This window comes from Camelus bactrianus, chromosome 19, assembly GCF_048773025.1.
Source record: "Camelus bactrianus isolate YW-2024 breed Bactrian camel chromosome 19, ASM4877302v1, whole genome shotgun sequence".
Classification (NCBI taxonomy): domain Eukaryota; kingdom Metazoa; phylum Chordata; class Mammalia; order Artiodactyla; family Camelidae; genus Camelus; species Camelus bactrianus.
The window spans coordinates 40,399,888-40,422,239 of NC_133557.1; the positions used below are offsets into that span (position 1 = coordinate 40,399,888).

General features: G+C 38.8%; 1 protein-coding gene and 1 non-coding gene across 4 annotated transcripts in view; one reads left to right on the forward strand and one right to left on the reverse strand.

Annotated features, from left to right (window-relative positions):
- Positions 1-22,352, reverse strand: part of MACROD2 (mono-ADP ribosylhydrolase 2) — a 1,883,327-nt gene that overhangs the window by 1,057,913 nt on the left and 803,062 nt on the right. The window lies entirely within an intron of this gene.
- Positions 1,295-1,367, forward strand: TRNAA-AGC (transfer RNA alanine (anticodon AGC)). The gene has a single exon. It is a non-coding gene; the product is annotated as a tRNA-Ala (tRNA).

The following is a 22,352-nucleotide window of genomic DNA, read 5'->3' on the forward strand; positions in this document are numbered from 1 at the left end:
ATGACACAAGAAGAAACGGAAAATCTGAACAGACCTACATACAGCAAGTAAAGCGACTGCATCCATAATCCAAATGCTGCCCACCAGGAAGGCCCCAGGCATGGACGGCTCCACTGGTGAATGCTTCTACACGTTTGAAGAATAAGTACCACCAGTCCTTCATAAGCTCTTTCCAAATACAGAAGAAGAAACACTTCCTAGCTTATTCTATAAAGCCAGTATTATCCTGACACCAAAACTAGACATAGACGTCACATGAAAACTACACACCAATATTCCATATGAATATAGATGCAAAATCATCAACAATTTACTAGCAAATCAAGTGCAGCAGCTTATAAAGAAAATTATAACTGACCAAGTGGGATTTACCCCAGGAATTCAAAGTTGGCTTGACAAATAAAAATCAATCAATGCAATACATCATATTAGCAGAATAAAAGACAAAAATAGTCCTCTCAGTAGATATAGAAAAAGTATCTTACAAAATCCAGCTTGCTTGTATGACAAAAGTACTCAACAAGCACGGAGTAGAAAGGAATTTCCTCAACCTGACAAGGGGCATCTAGTAATTCCTTGAGTTTCCTCAAAGAAACCATTTTGTCAATTTTAGCACTGAAATTTAGAAGTGTATATAATCCTCAATAGTCAACCAAGTGTGTTCAGTTACATATTCTTTAGTTTTAAAGATTTTTTTAAAACTCCAGAAAGGACTCATTCTTTCAAATCAGTCACACTGAAGAGGCAGCCATCTAAGAAGATGTTATAGGCTGAATTATGTCCCCCAAAAGATACGTTCAAATCCTAACTCCTGGTACCTCAGAATATGACCTAGTTTGGAGAGACAGTCTTTGCAGAGAAAATCAAATTAGAAGAAGTCATTAGGATGGGTCCTACTCCAATATGATTGATGTCCCTATAAGAGAGAGATTTGGACACAGATGTGCACACAGGGAGAATGCCATGTGAAGATGAAGGCAACGATCAGGATGCTGCTGCTGCGAGGAATGCCAAATACTGCCAGCAATGCAGCAGAAGCTAGGAGAGATGCATGGGACAAATTCTTCCTCAGAGCTCTGAGGAAGAACCAACCCTACCAAAACCTTGATCTCAGCCTTCTAGCTTCCAGAAGTGAGAAACAATACATTTCTGTGGTTTACTTAGTTTGTGGTACTTTGTTATGGCAGCCCTGGCAAACAAATACAGACATCCTCAATAAATATGGATTCATTGTGACTATGATGGCAAAATAAGCAGAGGGAAATGACGCTGATTTTAAAATAAGGGTGGAGGGGGAGGGTATAGCTCAGTGGTAGAGCGCATGCCTAGCATGCATGAGGTCCTGGGTTCAATCCCCAGTACCTCCATTAGATAAATAAATGAACAAACCTAATCACCTATCCCTCCAACAACAAAATTTCTTTTTTAGTTAAAAAAAGATAGAATTTAAAATATAGGTTGATATATAAAGCAAATATCTACCTTCTCCTAAACTTGAAGTTATCAGACATGTGTACACAAAAGGGAGGCAGGTATGCGGTTCAGGAACAGAAATCATACCTTTGTTGTAGCAGAAAAAGTCCTGGAATAAAAGGTCACATCTATAACCAAGTGTTGGGGTTGATAATATTAATGAGAATTATTTACTTCATATGTTTATGGTTCTCAAAAATAAACATAAAAGTAAACAAGGAAAAAATGTCATGATTAAAAGGAGAATTTTCATTGTCATGCAACTCTGTTGCTTCTTTGTTCTTTGGATGCCCAGCAATAGAACTCTCTTTCTGATTGGCAGAGATTCTCCACCACATGGCTCTGGTGGGAGCGCGGCTTCACTTCTCATTAAGAAGCCAATGGACCAGGTGACCAGGGAAATGGCACATGGCTTATACTCAGCCAAAGGTTCCCGCTTAGAACTTTGATGCTCTAAGATTATTTCTGGAGAGTAATGGAAAGATACAAGACCAGCTGAGAAGTTATTTTGGCAGTGTGGAAATCCCAGCACAGCCCAAAGCAAGTGCCCATTATAGGGGGAGCCAGCAGTGGAGTGCCCTAACCAGCCTGACTGTGGCTTGAAATAGGGCATGTGTTAAATTACCCTATGGGGGAAGCACAGGTTCCAGCTTAGTTTCTCATGCATTTCTGCCCAAGGATGACGATCCTTCCACATTCTCCCATTTAAATAAGCCAGAGGCAATTTCTGGAGCTCGGAAAAAAGCCTGATGTGAAACACTAACTAAAATTCCCTATATAAATTCCCCGTGATGAACCTACTGTTTAGTTCTACTTTCTATAAGTAGAAATCATTTTTATTTCTTATATATCTGAACCTTTATTTGGGAACCATTAAAAATATATTTATAGGGCCATGTTCCAAATGTAAAATTGACCAGAAAAGCAGTTATAAAAACTAATTGATGGAATTTTTTTAACTTTAAAAATAATGTATAATGTAGTGCAACTCAGAACTTGATAAGAGTGTAATTAGCCCCTTAAAATTCAATTTTGTTAGACACCCACTGTCGAAAAGAACGCAACACACCCCTGACTGTGATTGACACATGTCTGCAGTTGGTCCATAGAAATGCATCTGCCTCACACAGACTTGCTCATCTTGTCAAGCAAAGAAAAATCTCATAATCAGTTCTGGCAACCCCCGGCCTTCTAATTCTCAAAGCAATATACCAAATAACTCAAGAGCACCCAAACCTGGGCTCTGTGGTCAGTCTACCGTAATGTCATAAAGATGAAGACCTCATCACGGCAGCAGACTGTAAAATCCCACGAGGCAATCCTTCTTGCAGTGTAAACCCAAATCAAATGTCTATTTGTTGCCACCTTTTATTTTTATTACTTTTTAAGCTAATAAGGAACTAGCTACACAATTATAATTACCTGGTTCTGTAGACAAATCAATGAGACAGATTTTTTTTTCAATGTGATTAAAAACATTGTTTATCCTGGACTAGAACACTGTAGGATTCATCATGTGGACTGGCACCTTGCCTGCGGCCATATGCCATTTGTCATTTTCTTTAATGAAGTTTGCATCAATTTACAGGAAGCACGAAATGCCATATAATTGGTAGAATCACTTTACACAAGCAGATCAATGTTTGATGTCGTTTTTTTTCCTGTGGAATCTCATCTCCTGAATCCATATTAGGAAAGTTTTCTGATGCTCCAGTCCCTCAGGTAATGAGAGTATCAGAATAAGTTGCTCCGAAGCAAAATATTGAAGGGAAAAGGTCTAAGTTCACAAACTGGAACTAACAAATAAACAAACAGGGGGAGAAATTCACAAATCTTCAGAATATAACTATGCTACTAAACAGAGCAGACTTGAAATTTTTGGAAGAAGAAATTCTACGGTTATTTTTAAAAAGGCAATGATACGACTAACTTAATTGAGAACAAATATCCCTTTCTAAAAAGATTGATTGCAAACCTGTTCTTCTTTCCAAATGTTATTGGTCTAATTGACTTAAGTCATGTTTTGATTTCTTGTGTTAAAGAGAAAGATGTAAGGTAAACGGTGAGATCCAAGCTTAAAATTATTTGGAATTGAATTAATATTTCAAACTCTCTTTCTTTATCTTCAAGGTTTTAATCTAAAATTTCTGACCCACTTGAAGATTCTGGGACAACCCAGAATTCCCTTCTCCATCTTCTTCACCTCCAGAGGTAAACATGCTCCAGAAATCAATGTGCACTAAACTGCATTCGTGTTCATGTATTGCTGTTCAGCTCCATGACACCCCTACCCCGTCTCTAGTGCACAAAAGCAGTCTGCCCCTATATTCCCTTTCCCTTCACCATTGCTGACTGGATGTTTACTGCATGTCATTTGCATGAAAACTGGAGGGATGCAGAATAAGCTGCCCGCACCGCCTACACCTGCAGTCTCGACCATCTCTTCCAGACACTCTTAGCCCCCAGTCTGCAGCTACACAGCAAGGAAATAATTCAGGCCCCATAACTCAGTAAACCTAACAGCAGGAAACTTTTCTCTTTTCTGGACCTCTTGCTTTAAATCATTCTCACACAGAGTATTCTCAAATCTAGTTCCAACTCCTTCCACTTTCTTGAGCTCCAGCTGTCTATTCTTCAACACCAACTGGGTGTCCCCTTCAAATCACCCTGTCTAAAACCTGACTCACCTTTTTCCCAAACCGCTTTCAACTCCACCATGCTGTTTTCTGTTAATAGAACCTTATATACTCCCACGTCTCTTAGACTTGTTAATTTTACCTAAACTATTCCCATCCTGTAGCATCCCATATCCAATTGCAAGCAATCAGTTACCAGGTACTTAACAGCATAATTTTAAGTGTCTCACATCCATTTATTACCTCTCATTTTCTTGGCCATCATCCTGGTTCAGATGTGTGTCACTGTATCCATACTGGTAAATAGGGAGCTGTGTTCCAACAATGCTACATTCCCTGGGGACTGGTCCCCAAATGGAAAGAGGTTGAATGTTGCTCACACACTTACAAAACAACAAATACTGATTACGTCCTTAAATGTCCCCTTGAGACTGTGAGTCTCTGGCTCAAAAGCAATCAGTGACCAGTGTTAGAGCAGAGGGGGACCTAGATGACAGGTGCTTGTTCTTCACCAGGTGCCTTTATAGACACATGCACATTGGCACTGTGATCCTCAGGACAACATGGTAAAGTATTTCCCATATTATCTAGACAAAGTCACTGAGGTCTAGAGACATTAGTTAATTTTCTTAAAGCCACTTTTGAACCATTTTCAAAGAAAAATGAAAATCTGTGTTAGACACAATTCAGGAATTCCACATTTCGGTGCAGACCTCCTAGAGAAACTCACATGTGCACAAAGAGACAGCTGTAAGATTGCTCACAGCACAGCTCCTCCCAATAGAAAAGGAAAAGATTGTAACAACTCATGACAACCAGCAGAAGACTGGCTAAACATAATGCTTCATATTCTTACATCATCATGCTACTCAGTAGCCAGGATAGATGACATGGCTTTACACATGCCAGCACGGATACACCTCAAAAACAAATTTTGAGGGATAAACAAGTTACAGAAAGATATAACAGAATACTATTTATATGAAAGTAAACATTCTAAAAATATATCTATTACTATCTCCATGTAAATGTATATCAATATATACAAGCTATATATGCATACATAAAGGTATATGTGTATGTGTGTGTGTGTGTATATAGGTATATGTAAAATGAAAGCATAAGAATATAGATAAGGAATCAAATGCCAATTTTTGATGGCAGATATCCATGCAGAGAGAGGGGCATAGATTTCGGCATGTATACAAAGAAACAGTCTTCATCAGTAATATCACATATACATAAGATCTGATATGTGATAATATGGCAAAATGTTAATATGAATTAAACCTTGTTAAGAAGTTCATGTTTGGCTATAATATCATTTGCTATTTAATACATTATAATATTGTTTTCAAATTAAAAACATACTATTTGGGAAGAATAATGTTAATTCAATCACTAATTCTAGGTGCACTGGAATTGACAAAATATTAACACAGGAGAAAAAAGTGAATGCTTAACTATTATATAAGAATGGATTTTCTTCAGATACAAAGGGATGTAAATGTGAATTAAAATAGTATTAGGTTTAACTCCATCAGTAACATAGAGGCAGAAATCGCCAGTAGCAAAAATAAAGTGCATGTGATAATCTGAGGATATCTATAAGAAATGTAAGTGTTAGAGACTGAATATGCCCTCTCATATGTTGAAGCCCTGACCCCCAATTTGGAGGTGAGGTTTTTGGGAGGTGACTATGTTTAGATGAGGTCATGCGTGTGGGCCCCCATGATGAGATTAGCATCCTTATAAGAAGAGAAAGAGACCAGAGCTCTCTTTTTCTACCAGCTGCTATGTGGGGACACAGCAAGAATGCAGCCACCTGCAAGCTTGGAAGAAATCCCTTAACAGGAACCAAAACTGTCTGCATCTTGATCGTGGATTTCCCAGTCTCCAGAGCTGGGAGAAATACATGTCTGCTATTTAAACCACTCACTCTGTGGTATTGTTTCAGTAGCCTGAGCTGACTAAGACAATGAGATAAAAACATAATATATTTTATATGTTAGTCACTCATAAATATTATAAATTGGGTGCAGGAAATGCAATAGAAAAATGTTTATAGGTTATAAACATACAAATCACAACAGAAAAAAAATAACTGCCAGTAGGCCTGTACAAAAGATATTAAATCTTATTAATAACCAAAGAAGTAGAACTTAAAAGTTATTTTCTCTTATAATTTACAACTATAAAATTATGTAATATTAAAGGCCAATAAGATGTGTTAATTTCATACACAAATATTCTGAAAAAAACAAGAGCTTTAAAAGTTCTGTGTAATGGCATTACCCTTAGGATGGCCATGATCAAAAAAAAACTCAGAAAACAAGTGTTGCGAGGATGTGGAGAAATTGGAACTCTTGTGCATTGTTGATGGGAATGTGAAATGGTGTAGTTACTATGGAAAATAGTATGGGAGTTCCTCCAAAAAAAGTTAAGAAATAAACGGCCATATGATCCAGAAATCCCACTACTTATGCATATATAAGAATAAGAATTAAAAGCATGATCTTGAAGGGAGAGCCTCACAGCCAGGTTCACTGCAGCACTATTCACAATAGCCAAGTGCTGGAAGCTACCCATGTGCTCTTGGGTGGATGAATGGATAAAGAAAATGTAGCGTATGCATAGAATAAAATATTATTCAAAAACAATTTTAAAAAGGGGGAGATTCTGACACATGCCACAATGTGGATGAATCTTGAGTATATTATGCAAGAGAATAAGCCAGTCACAAATCAACAAATATTGTATGATTCTACTTATATGAGTATCTAAAGTAGTCGAACTCATAGAAACAGAAAGTAGCCCCGTGGTTGCCAGGGGCTGGGTGGATGGGGGAAATGGGAGTTGTTTAATGGATAGAGAGTTTCAATTCTGCAAGATGAGAAAGTCTTAGGGGTCTAAGACTTTATAAATATACTTAAACAATATAAATATACTTAAAACTATTGAACTGTACACTAAAATACAAATAATAATATAAATATACTTAAAATATAATATAAATATACTTAAAACTATTGAACTGTACACTAAATATAAATATACTTAAAACTATATAATAATTTTAAGTATATAAATATAAATATACTTAATATTGAACTGTACACTAAATAAATATAAATATACTTATAATATAAATATATAAATATACTTAAAACTATTAATATATAAATATATATAAATATACTTAAAACTATATAAATATACTTAACAATATAAATATACTTAAAACTATTGAACTGTACACTAAAATACAGTTTAAAAGATAAATTTTACATTATGTGTTTTAATCACAAAAACAAAATAATCTCTATGTATGTCAATGTCTTTGATATTGTAATTCCACATCTGGAAACTTAATATAGAGACATAACTATAAATGAGTAAGAGTGATCCAAAAAAAAAAAAAAGAAAAGAAGGAACTATCAGATATACACAAAGATATGGCCACAAGGCTTTTCACCCTTCACCTTAGTTTGGTATACAATGGAAAAGAGAAAACAATCTAAACATTCGTTTTTTAAAAAAATTTGCTTCTTTATTTTTCTCACTTCTTTTTTTAAGCTTTTTTGGAGGGAAGAGGTACTTAGGTTTATCAACTTATTTTTTTAATTATTATTTTTCTGATGGAGGTACTGGAGACTGAACCCAGGACCTCGTCATGCTAAGCACACAATCTGCCACTGAGCTATCCCTTCCCCTGGAAAACAATCTAAACATCCAATCCATAGGAATAGTTAAATAAATTATGGCACATTCATTCAATAGAATAATCTATATATGCTGGAAATGATGTTTAAAATAATTGTATAGGAAAAGAAAAATGCTCATAATATAGTATCTGATTTTCTTATAAACATGTATTTCTTTTATTATTGGTAGAGGGAGAAGGGCAGGAGACTATTTTAGGAATAACTTCCTCAGCACAGGCATGCCTCATTTTATCCCACTTCAAAGATATTGTTGTTGTTTTATTTTAACGTGCTTCTTTTTTTTTTTTTTTAATTAAAGTATAGTTGATTTACAAGGTTGTGTTAGTTTCTGGTGTACAGCATAGTGATTCAGTTATATATAAATGTTCTTTTTCATATTCTTTATCATTATAGGTTATTATAAGATATTAAATATAGATTTGCAGATACTACTACTATATATAAAATAGTTAAACAACAAAGTCCTACTGTCTAGAATGAAGATATTGTTTTCTATAAATTGAAAGTTTGTGGCAACTCTGTGTCAAGTAAGTCTATCGGCACCACTTTTCCAACAGCATTTGCTCACTCCCTGTCTCTGTTTCTCATTTTGGTAATTCTTGCAGTGTTTCAAACATTTTCATTATTATTATATTTGTTATGGCGATCAGTAATGCTACTATTGCAAAGAGATTATGATATGCTGAAGGCTCAGATGATGGTTAGCAATTTTAGCAATAAAATATTGTTGTTTGTTTTGTTTTGGGGGAGGTAATTATTTTTTTTATTTATTTATTTTATTTATTAATGGAGGGACTGGGGATTGAACCCAGGACCTCATGCATGCAGGTACACACTCTACCACTCGACACTAAAATACACAAGAAAGTATTTTTTAATTAAGGTACGTACTTTTTAAAGATATAATGCTATTACACACTTAAGAGACCACAGCATAGTGGTAAACATAACTTTTATATGCACTGGGAAACCAAAAATTCATGTGACTCACTTGTTTCAATATTTGCTTTGTTGCAGTGTTCTGGAACCCAACCCACAATATCTCTAAGTTATGCCTGTATACATTTTTCCTACTGGCACAGAACCCTGTAAATTTCAACCCTTTAAACATGTGTTGCCTGTAGATTTCGTGTGGTCACTAATCACAAGCTTACTGGGTTTTTTTTTTGTTGTTGTTGCCTTACATTGTTCTTTCTTTGCTTTTCAACTTGTCACATACATCAGTAGTCTCCCTCCATCAAGACTGTAAAGTCTTTGAGGGTTAGAACATCTAGCGGTATAAGCCCTATTCTCTGATTGTTTACTACTATCTTTATGTAATTGATTGAGGCTTGTATGTAAGAGAGCAGGATTGGGCAGAATGAATGGGGAAAATTAAACCAACAAATGTTTCTTATATAGCTACTATGTACGAGACATGGCAAGCTACTAAAATAGTATGAAGAATATCTTCATATAGTTAGTTCCCTTCAGAGTTTCCTGTCTTGTTAGGGTGTCTATGCACACACAGTAGGCAAGTTAAACTCTGAGAAGAACATGTGACTTAAGTTGCCAAGACAGAATAAAACAAGTTATTAATACTTTTCTCCATACTCAACTATGTGAAAGTATAGTGAAATGTCCTAAAATAAGTTAACGATTTTCTGAAATGCTTATCTGTACCTTTGGCTGCTTTGTTCACACATGAAATCTGAGGATAATTAAAATCCATGCCAGTTTTAAAATGTTAGGAACAAATCAAGTAAGTGAAAATCTTCCAAGAATTTAAAAACAAAATTCCCAAAGGGATTCATTAAAATTGTACTGTCAACAAATGTTTGAGTTTGGATTTTTAGCTCATTTTGAAGGCAGAAAAAAAAAAATGAGGGAAAGAAGAAAGGAAACAAGAAAGGGAGGGAGGGAGGGATGGAGGGAGGAAGGAAGGAAGGAGGGAAGGAAAGGAAAGAGAAGACAAAATCCTTCTCTGTTCACTCAGCATTTTATCCCCTCACACCACTCAAACTGCTGTCAGCAATCTACCCATGACCACCATATTGCTAAATCTAGTGGTCATTCTCAGTTTTCAGCTTACTTTACCCTACAACAGAATTTGACATCATGATCACTCCTTCCTCAAAATGCCTTCTTCACCAAGACATCACCCTCTCTTGGTTTTCTTACTGCATCACTAGTCATTTCTTCTTAGCCTCTTTATCTAGTTCCTAAACTTCTTTCTCTCTGACCTCTTAATGGTGAAATGCCCACGGCTCAGACATCCATCCTATATTCTGTCTACATACACTGCCGTGGTGTTGTCTGTCCTTGGGACTCTAAATACCACCTACTTGCCAACTCAAATCCCATCTTTTGCTCAATCCTATATCCTTACATATATCCTGACTTGTGTATGTCCTGCAGTTGGGTATTTAATAGTCATCTCAAACTTGACATCTCCATACTTGAACTCCTGATCCAGATTTGAAAACCTCCTTTTCCTCTGGCCATTTCCACCCTTCCCAATGCTCGGACAAAACCCCTTTGAGCCATATATAACTTCTTTCTGTTGGCTCTACCTTCCAAGTGTATACGAAACCTGAATTCCTTCTGCCACTTCTGTTGCAACTTGTCATCTTGATGACGCCCACAGATCTCATCTGGATTGTTGCAACAACCTTCTGCCTCTATCCTCTCCATTCATGCCATCATCCCCAAACAGATTAGTCTGGCAAAAAATATTAGCCAGACTAATCTTTCAGAAACTTAAATTTAATCATGTCACTCCTTTGCTCAAATGACTGCAATGGCTTCCCCATTCATTTGGAATTAAACCAGATATCTTACAGCAGTGGACAAGGCCCTAAAATCTGCCCACACCCCCTACTCCAAACCCAAACAGCCATATTATCTCACTGAACTCGTCTTCACTCCGTTCCCTTGACCATCCACAAAGATCTCCAGGGCTTTCCTCGCCAACTCCAGATGAGCCCCCTAGGATCCTTACTGCAGCTGATTCTTACATCTGAAACCACCCTTCCCCAGATTATCTGCTTGGCCTACTACTTCACCTCCTTCAAATCCTTGCTCCAATCTCTCCTCCTCAGTGAGAACTTTTCTGACCCCCTAATTTCTTATTTAATACTGGGGTTCACCCACTTACTCCTTAATCTGCTGTACTTTTGCCTCTAGTCATAGCTTTCATTAATTTCAAGCATGTTACATAATCTAAATTATCTAAATATTTATTGTGTGTTGTATATCTCCCCCTACCTTCTTGCTAAAACATAATATTTGTGAGGGCAGGGATCTTCTCTCTCTCTCTCTTTTTTTTTCATTGCTCTACATTCAGTACCTGTAACAGTCCTTGGCACAAAGCAGACACTGAATAAATATGTATAAAAAAACAAATAAAATGAAATGTGTGAGGAACATAACAATATGAGGTGGAAGAGGGTGGTCTGTGCTTTTAGTCTTAGTTATAATTAGTGAAATCCCACAGAACTTGTTCTTATTCATAGTGCCGTATGTGGAAAAATATCCATAGTACAAAAGGGTATAAAGCCATCTCAGTTTACGTCGCAAACTCAGGCAGCAGCGATGATAGTGTAGACCATCACATAAGTAAAGAATGCTTGTTCAAGATTAAGTAGGTAAACAGCCTTTTTTCCCCAAGAATCATGCAAAATCCTATATGAGGAAGGATTATTATTTAATAAAGAGACTTCCAGAGCCCTGTGATGTTATCATATTGGAAAGAATTACTTATTGTGCTGCTGAAAGGGGCATCTAATTTAGGGAGATCTCATTTGCTCATAGATTGTTTTGTTATTAAATTACAGCTCCTTAAAACTTCAGGGCAAAACATGGTTCAAGTTTATCATGCAGAGCAAGAGTGATGACTTCCAAATCAGGGTCACAACAATAGAAGCATTCAGGGTAAGTGACCTGCGCTGACACAGTGTAATTGGGCAAATGCTTCTCCAATTCAGGGTGTGCGCTTGAAAGTAATTTTATTTAACATGGTTGCATGTTCCTCTTGCCATATAGTTGGAACAGAGGGACATCACTGGCTCTTGCTGTCTGGGTCCATCTACATACAGGGATGATAAAATTTCAATAAGCAAATAACGGTTCTGGAACTGACTGGAGATTCAGAGCAGTGTGTGTATCTGATGGAAACTCTTTTCCTTCTGGGACCTGAAGCCGCATGCCAGTCTCCATGTGGTCTGGAAAGATGGGTACAGTATAGACAAGCCCAGAAGACCTCGAAACTCAGCACCTCTGTCTCCTGTCCCTCGGCAGCCTGGAGCAGGAGGAGGAAAAAGAGGCGATGTCATGGCAGACTCGGCTCAGTGTGGTGGGGCCGACTGGGCAGCAGCCTTTATCTGGCTGCGGTGCAGTGAATGAGGACATGCACTTGACAACAGAAAGCTGTCACAGCCCGCTCAGGATCCAAGCCTGACAACAGCATGTCTAGACTGAGTAAATGAGAAGACACCAGCAAATAAGCAAAGGCAGGGGCTTAAGGGTAAAGAGATCACCAAGCCCAAAGTACTCCTGCGGAGACAGCTGTCTGCTCCTTCTCGTACAGACAGCAAAACGTAGCCATTCACCCGGTCCAAGGCTCAGGGGCCTGGTTTTCCTCCTCAGGCTTCTTATGTGTGATTTTTGGTGAGACTCCTTGGGACTCATTTTCCTTACATTTTAAGCAAAAGACAGTTCTGGGTTTGTTTGTTTGTTGTTGTTGTTTTTCTGTTTTGTTTTTTTCCAGTTTGAATATTTTTTGATTTCATGAGACAAGTCAAACGGTGATTCTCAAGATCACACTCATGAAACAAAACAGGAAAAATATTTTTGTCAGTAAGCAATTGTTCCTGCTGGTATTCAAGAAATGCTAACCATGTGATCAGTATTAACTTGTTTTTCTACCCATTTTTCTGTTCTGTTTACTTCCTAGAAGAGGTATTTATCTCTCCACTATATTACTCGCTACACTGTTCTGTAACTCCCATAAGTTCACTGAGGGCAAAGACCCATCCGTTCCTAGGGCTAGGCACATAGGAGACACCAGTAAACACATGTGGACTAGTAATGAAGCCTTTGTACACACATGTGCACATATATATGTACATTCAGGTGGGGAATGAATTTCTGTAACATGCTAGTGTCCTAGACATTTTGCCTTTTTATCCTCATAATAGTCCTCAAACTGAAGTACCACCCCTTGCCTGCCAAAAGTCAAAATAAGCATCCACTGTGACTATCTTTTCAGAAAAGTGAATGGACATCTCTAGGCCAGACAAATGGGCCAGTAGAATCTTCCCCTGGAAACTTCAAGGTAAATATGAGAACCTGGGTTTCTTAGCTCAAAGAAGGCTGCCATGACCGTGCTGAGTAATTTCACTTCTTCCTTTTCCTTTTCTCTTTTTGTAACTTCCTCCACTTACCTCATTTCTTCACTTATAAATTGGGGTTTAATAGTACCAATCTGAAAAAGTTGTTGTAAAAAATGAAAGTCAGAATCAGCACTGGCGCTGACTTTCATTTACTCATTATTTCAATGAAATCAAATATGTTTATTGAGAACCTATGATTTCTAGGCACTGGATTGGGTGGTGGGAATAAAACATTAACTACTTGGACAGAGTGCTTCTCTTCACAGAACCCAGACATTCACAGAACTCAGCAAGGGATACAGAGAACTTACAGCACAGGTGAACAGTCGTGCGGTGGGAGTATGGGGTAACAGAGCAGGGGGCCCTGTTCAGGATAAGGAGTCAGGAGATACTCTCTTTAAAACATAAATCAGAGCATGTGACTCCTCTCAACCTCCCAATGTCTCTCCTTCACTTAGAAAGCCCAAGTCCTTACAGGGACTTCTGAGGCTCTCTGCGATCTGGGCCTGACCATCTCTCTGACCCATCTTCTCTTTGATTTGTCCCTAGTTCATGCCAGCCACTCTGGTCCCCTGCCTTTCCGTAAACATAGAAGTCCACGCCCATCTCAGGGCCTTTTCACTTCCTGTTTATTCTGTCCGAAATGGACATCCCAGAAGCCTCATAATTAGTCCCTTTACTTAAGTCCTGACTCAAATGACAACTTCCCAGCAAGGCCTTCTCTGGCTGTGCTGCCTAAACTCCAACATCACTAAAAGCTGACGTTCTGTATTCCGCATCCTGGTTCCTTTGTTTTCTGCCTAGTACTTATCACTAATATATATTTTAATTCATTGCCTGACTTTTCCACTAGAAGTGTAACTTGCATGACAGAAGGGTCTTTTGTTTATTTTGCTCCCTGTAGGATTCCCAGGGTCTAGAAATGTGCCTGGCACATCACAGGTCCTCAATCAATATTTTGTGAATGAAAAAATGAATGAAGGGCTATAAGATACTTTCCTGAGGAAGTGGCTAATTGAAAACTAAGCTGAAATCTAAAGAATGAGGCTGAATTATCCTGGTTGTGGGAATGGGGACAGTGAGAAGGAAGTAGGGCAGAAAAGAGCACTTTAAAGAAAGAGACCAGCCTCAACAAAGTCTCAGAGGTAAGAGAAAGTGAAAGCATTCGAAGAATATCAAGACCTTGTCGAGGCTGAAGCCTGGATGCCAATGGTTTCACAAGAGACGGAGGGGTGCGTCTGGACAAGGAGGCAGGGGCAGATTTAGGCAGGGCCTTGTGAGCCCTGCATACACGTTTACGCTTTACCCTAAGAGCAATGGAGGATGCTTGAGGAATTTTAATCAGTGGAGTGATGCTATCTGTGATTCAAAATGAAATCACCATGACTGGACTGGATAGGAGCAAGGCTGGACGCAGGGTGATTAGTCGGGAGGAAGGTGAGGGGTATTGTGTGTACCGGGGAGGGGTGGGGGCGACTCAAGAGAAGTGGGAAGATCCTAGAGCCAATTAGAAGGACTTGGTCATTGATATATACATGATATAAGTGATACAAGATTAAATTGTATAATTATAAATTATATGAAATAAACAGTACAATTGACCATTGAATAACACAGGGCATTAGGGGCATGGTCCCTCCACACAGTTGAAGGTCTGAGTATAACTTTACGGATGGCCCTTCATATACATGGCTCCACATCTGCATATTCAAGCAACTGCAGATTGTGTAATACTGTATAGTAAGTATTCATGGAAAAAGTTCCATGCAGTTCAAACTCATGTTATTCAAGGGTCAACCGTGTGTGTATTTCTACAGTGAATCATAGAGAGGAGTATAAGTAAAGGCAAAGAATGGGTCAAAAGTGATGTCTAAGTTTACGGCTTGGACAACTGGGTACCAATTAGAGTGTGGTGGTATAAAGCTGGCCAGATTCTTTGACACGCCTCCTAATGACAAGTAGGGTTCTAAGTCACCTCCCCTTAAATCTGGGCAGAGTTTGTGACATCTCTGGCCAGCCAGATATGACAGAAATAACGCTTGCTAGACTGGAAGAGATTGGCAGCTTCCGGTCCCAGCGTCTTGAGTCTAAGGAACTAAGGTTCCCAGACAGCAGATCAGCTGTGCTAGGGAGACATTTGGAGGCGGATCCTCCAGCCCAGCTAAAACATACCAGCTGACACCATGTGGAGCAGAGATAGGTCTTTCCTGCTGAGCCCTGCCCAAATTGTAAATCCATGAACAAAATAAGTAATTGATACTGTTTTAAGCAAGTAACTTTTAAGGTGGTTTGTTACACAGCCATAAATAATCACAGAGAGAGAAGAAACGAGAAGAGAAATCGTCATGATTTATCTGAGTGGAACCACACAGGGTTAAGTAGTCTGGTCCCCCAATTATTTCCAGTTAGTGGGATATCACAGGAGAGTGGAGGGCCTTGAGTGTGGGGTACACTAGTACTTAGGGATGATCTTGGAAGGAGTTAATTCAGATCCATATTAACCAGGGAGGAAACAGAATATATTAAATACTTGAAGATCACACTTCCATTTTCTCTGCACCACTGGAGGAAATCCAAACTCAAATTAATATAACAAAACCAGAAGCTTACTTAAAAAATATTTCATCAGATTCCAAAGTTCAGCTTGTGGCAGGACATATCGGAACCCGTTAACAGTTACTTTAATAAAGACTTTCTTTTCATTTTGTAAGTGAACAAAAGAAGATTAAGTGAGCATCTCTGTTACTGCCTGTGATTGGTGGGCACCGTCCCTGTATTAAGCTGGAGATCAATAAGGCTCCAGATCAATATCCGAGCTTCATGTCCAGGGCCAGTGCATGTATGCGACAGACGCAGTCAGACGGGAGAGAAGAGCAAACAACTCTGCTTTTATTTCAGCTACTTTTTTTTTTTTAAGTTATTCAGATATAGACAGTTCATTTTTAAGCACTGGGATTTAGAGCTGGAATGTAGATGAGATTAAAAGCAGTTTTATTAGAGGAAGAGAAAGCCCAGAGGGAAAAAGCCTTGAGAAATTCAGTGACTTCGAAAATCTGCCCTCAGTCGGACGTGCTTACCATGGAGCCAGAAACCACCTTGGTAAACCTCAGCCAAGGGTTCTCTCAACTGAAGTGTTACTTCTATTATCTTCCTAATTACCCTCCTCATTGAAAACGAAGAAAACACACCTTCACTGCAGACATAATGTTCCAATTACATACGTGCCACAGAGTTTAAGAAAGGTTAGGTATGTCTCCTGGCTGTTCATGAATCTAACTTAGACTTACCCATCCAGGCTAGTAATTACTAGCATTTCTTAAATGCAATTATAGTCCTTTTAGGAAATGGGTTGTTGGATTTTTTTTTCCACCCAAAGACACAATAGTCTAACTCCTTTGTGGTATTTCAAACATGTTAGCCGATGAGTAGGCAAGTGGTTCAAAGGAAAAAACAGTATTGCCACCATTAACCATGATTCAGAATATGGTGTGGCTTCTGTCTGGTGAAGGCAAATGAATTCCAAATAACTCCTCAGAAAAACATGGCCATTCTCACCACTTTTATGACCTATTTAAGAGGGCATGTTGGTGTCGTCTTTAATTTCATAGTTGATGGTATTATTTCCTGTGTCTATTACATAAGGTCTACATAATTGATTCTGACTTGAATATAGCTCCAAGAGCAATGTTATCTTCAGAGAGGAATTTTAAATGCTATTGTTTTTCTGAAGAAAATGGAGATGATGCAATCTCACAAATTTCCTTTAGTGACCTGAAATCTTCGAGGCAGGATTATTGCCCTAATACTTTAATCTGTTCCACTGAAAGAGTCTGAATTCCTTTCTGGCTCTTTAGGTCCTTCATCTAGTTTAACTTGAAATGTTTGCCACGTTGTCTTTTAATCTTTAAACTATTCAACCAAATAGCAGTTTGTGGGAAGGAGAAAAGAGAAGTGATGGATTGGGAAGAGGGGTAAATCTTGTGTCTCTCAACACCCCAAGTTTCCAATCTATTTAGAAAGTTACTTAGAGGTTCCATATGTCATAATGGATTACTCAGCTGTTCTGGCAGGGGTTATATAACAGGCATAAAACATGGTTCTTCCCCTCAGGAAATTCTCTCTCAAATTCTGGTTGAAAGATGACACATACAAAGACAAAGAGATATCTAATCAACTCAGAAAGTGAAATTTCCAAACACTGGGAAGATAAAAAGTAGGAAAAAAAGTCTGGATGAGACCACAGGGGCTGAGAGAGTTATAAAAGCATCACTCATTCACATATTCACTCATTAAATACTTAGAGTGCCTGCCATATTTTAATGACTGGACTAAGGTCTAGAAAGCTAGTGAGAAGCCAGAAGGAAGGCATAGACATGAAATCCTGGCAGCACAACACCATCTCTAAGCTTGTGGGCTCAGGAAGGAGCAGAGCTGTCTGCGTTTGAACCCTCATCTTGCCACTTGGAAATGATGGGACCTTCTTGGGCTTTGGGCAGACCACTTAACCTTCCTGTGCCTCAACTTTCTCGTCTTTAAATAGAGATAATACGAGTGCCTGCCTTTTAGGACTGTGATGAGAATTAAAGAAGCCAACACTTGTAAAGCATGGCACATATAATCACTATACAAATGCAAGGTCTGTGCCTTAGAACATAGAAGGAGGTAGGCCAGTGAAGAAACGTACACAATGGAGGCCCTAATTGGGTCAGCATTCTCAGGAGCTTCCCTGGTTCACTTCATCGACTTAGATTTAGAGGGCTCTGGCTCCAGGAAAAGATGGGCCAGGTAGGACTCAGAATTCTTGAAGAATGTATCACGGCTCTCAAACTGAAAATGTGGGCCAGCATGCTCACAGTACCACTCCAGACTAGGGACAAGCTTAAGGCAGCTCCAAAGCCCGACAGCACAGAAGCCAAAGGAAGCTATGCCCGGTCTTCCCATTGCCTGGCTTCCCAAACAGAACAGCGTGAGACCTATCCCTTGCTACTCCTGAAGAGGCTGTGTGTGCGGTGCCAGGCTGGGGAATTAATAGATTACCTCATTCAACTCCCAGTAACAAACCTTGAGATAAGAATGGTGTGTCTTATTTTATAAGACTTTTTAAATGTTTTTTATTTTATTGAGCTATAATGAGTTTACAATGTTGTATCAATTTCCAGTGTAGAGCACAATTTTTCAGTCACACGTGAACATACATATATTCATTGTCACATTCTTTTTCACCGTGAGCTACCACAAGATATTGAATATATTTCCCTGTACTATACAGTATAAACTTCTTTATCTCTTCTATATATACCTGTCAGTATCTTCAAATTTTTAGCTCCAGGTCTGTCCCTTCTTACCCACCTCCCCCCTGTCAACCACAAGTTTGTATTCTATGTCTATGAGTCTGTTTCTGTTTTATATTTAAGTCCATTTGTCTTCTTTTTTAGATTCCACATATGAGCGATATCATATGATATTTTTTCTTTCTCTATCTGGCTTACTTAGAATGACATTCTCCAGGGACATACATGTTGCTGCAAATGGCATTATGCTGTCATTTTTGTGGCTGAATAGTATTCCATTGTATATATATACCACATCTTCTTTATCCAGTCATCTGTTGATGGATGTTTAGTCTCTTTCCATGTCTTGGCTATTGTAAACAGTGCTGCTACTGAGGTGCAGATGTCTTTTTGAAGTAGAGTTCCTTCTGGATATAAGCCCAGGAGCAGGATTCCTGGGTCATATGGTAAGTCTATTCCTAGTCTTTTGAGGAATCTCCATACTGTTTTCAACAATGGCTGCACCAAACTGCATTCCCACCAGCAGTGTAGGAGGGCTCCCTTTTCTCCACAGCCTCTCCAGCATTTGTCATTTGTGGACTTTTGAATGATGGCTGTTCTGATTAGTGTGAGGCGATACCTCATTGTAGTTTTGATTTGCATTTTTCTGATAATTAGTGATATTGAGCACTTTTTCATGTGCCTATTGATCATTTGTCTGTCTTCATTGGAGAATTCCTTGTTTAGATCTTTCGCCCATTTTTGGATTGGGTTGTTTGTTTTTTTCTTATTAAGTCGTATGAGCTACTTATATATTCTGGAGATCAAGACTTTGTAAGTTTCATCTTTTGCAAGAATGTTCTCCCATTCCGTAGGTTGTCATTTAACTTTTGTAAAAGTAAAAGTCTTTTATTTTTGTTTTTACTTTTGTTTCTTAAACCTAGAGACCAAGGTTTATTCTAGTAGAGTTTGTAAGCTTTAAGCTCAAAAGATGGTGGCAATTACAGCTTAGAGCTTAGAACCACAGGGCTTGATATCTGGTATGGCTAGGCCTATGAGAAGAAGGGAATTTGTCAAAGCACCAGGGCTGACTGGCTCCAAATCCTATGGAGCTATAATTACAGCAGGAGAAGAGTGGCAGAAGACTCCACTAACAAGGGCCCAGCGTGGGTTAGTATTTCCCTCCCATTGCAACATCCTTTCATTCCTAATAAAGAATCATGAGAAGTGATGTGTGTTGAACCCCCTCCCTGCCCAGGGCAGGTCACCTCGGCCCTAGCTGGGGGATTTACTTGCAAGAACTCACACACAGGCATTGCACATGCTTGTGACAAAGGTCCCGAGGAGTCACACAGATTTCCAGCCCCCCCCCCCAGGACCACCCAGGCAGGGACCAGGGCATGGCGATTGCAGCTGCCCATGTCGGGCAGCAGTAGCTCCCAGCAACGGGAGGCCACATTGACCCAGGAAACTCATCTCTGTTATGTTGGGAATTGCATTTGTTTTCTGAGGCCAAGTTCAGATACAACATAATGCAAGGCATCCCAAGGCATCAGATGGATGGTTGTGGTTCCATCAGGTTGTTTTTTTTTTGTTTGTTTTTGTTTTTATTTTCCAGTTTGTCTTTAAAAATCTTTGAAAACAAAACTTAGTAATTTGGCAGGGGGGGAAAGGGGGTGGGAAGGGATAAATTGGGAGTTTTAAGATTTGCAGATACATACTGTTATGTATAAATAGATATACAACAAGCTTCTTCTGTATAATACAGGGAACTGTATTCAGTATCTTATAGTAACCTATAATGAAAAAGAATATGAAAACAAATATGTGTATATGTATGACTGAAACATTATGCTGTACCCCAGAAATTGACACAACGTTGTAAACTGACTATACTTCAACTGAAAAAAAACAAATAAACAAAACTTAGTAATTTGGGCTTCTTCTTGTTGACCATCGAGGGGAGAATGGCTGAGGCTGAGGGATGTCTTACCACATAGCTTTAGATGAACTAAATGCATGAACCACGGTGACCCTCCAGTGCTGCTGAGAGAGGATCTGAGGGATCTGCCTCCCACTCTTCACAGAGCTCCGTGTGTTTTAGTTGTGTCAGAGGCAATTAGGCACAGCGCATCCCTTTCAAATTCCCCAGGGATTTATCATATGAGCCCTTCAAGGTTTCCCTTTCAAATGGCCATAGATTTTATATTCAAATCAGTGTTTAATGATCACTCGAATCCTGGCTTTGACTGCTGCACTCCTGTGTCCATGGAAGTTGAGGGTGTGAAAAATGGGAAAACAAACACAGTTCTTTGAATTATTACAGGAAAAGCAGCAGAAGATGAAAATAATTTTGCAGCATACCAGGTGATCAGAGGCTGTGTTGGGAGTGAAGCCGTCAGCCTGGCTTCCATACTCCTCCACCCACAACCTGGGGTGGGGGGAAGACATGCATATATCTTCTTAGAGTGACGACAGGAGACTCGCTTCTTCATGATATAAAGCCTCTGACTCAGGTCCTGCGACAACACTGAAAGTGAACGGATCCTGTTTCTCAAGTCAGAGGTTGGCATGCTACCATTTGCAGAAATCCTTCTGCCTGCTTTCCACCAGTCGACACAGAGTTTGTTTATTTATCATTCCAAATGAAAGCACGACGTGTGCTTCTCTCTCATGAGGCCAAAAGGACGGGGGGTTGGACTTTCACAAGTTCCCACTAAGATTTTTAAAACTCACTGTGAAACACAGAAACAGACTCTGAGGCTGAGAAGAAACTGAAAGATGACTTTCAAGAACCTCAGTCAATTGGCAAATCCGGGTATATTTCAAATTACTTTCAGTTTGTTTTTCATCATCAGCTTTCATCACAAGAACCAGGCTTCTGTACACTTTGAAAACACTGACTTGCTTAAAAAAATTAAAAGAGAAAAGCACAATAACTGATTGTCTTTCAAATCAACTATACTCTGTATGGAACACAATTAACCCCCAAGTCTGTGGGGTAAGAATACTGTAACCTCGTCACATTTGCTGACAGTGCTGAGTCATTTTTCCATGAAAGGACTGACAAAGCAGGCTTGTTGCTCATCTTTTCTCAGTCTGGCTTAGCTACCTTATTACCGTATTTCACCCCCAAAGCCTCTCCGTTCTCCTCTGAGTCATTGTTTTTACCTTGCATGATTTAATTTGAAAAAAGTAAGTCCCTCTCAAATATCAAATCTATATGTGTACTTGCTACCTCTGAATTTCAAAAATGGTTGATGTCAACGTGAGTGAACCCATCTGAACATTCTAAAAGATGGGTCAACTTAACACTGTCTCGGAAGAATATTTTTCCTAATATTAGCCCAAAAGGTCATATTCATTAAGTATACAGGTAACATGTGTTAAATACAGTTAATGAGAAATTCATCTTTTTTCATTAATCAGAATGGTTCATTAGTGAATGCAGAATGATACCATTCATGTATTTATTAATTTCTTCAATACCTTTTTTGCTGGGCATTTACTGCACACAAAGATTTATGGTATTCAATGCATATGAATAAAGATAAAAAATATGGAGCTGAGAGTCTGCCTTTCAGTACAACGGAATTGCAAGTATGAGTAACAGGAAATCCACAGAAGCATAAAACAGTGCCATGTGAAAATCAGAGAGAAGAGATAACATCTGGTTAAAGCAAGTAGAAAGTATGTATGTGCAGTCATTTGATAAAAGTGGAATATGGTGGGCATAGAGGGTTCTCCAAACAGGAGAACCAATATTAGGGCAGAGAGCTGAAGGTGAGAAAGCACTGGCTACATAACAAATGCAGCCCAGTCCACAGGAGGCTTTTGGAATTCAAGCATAGAATTTGAGTCTGGAAGGGCAGCTTG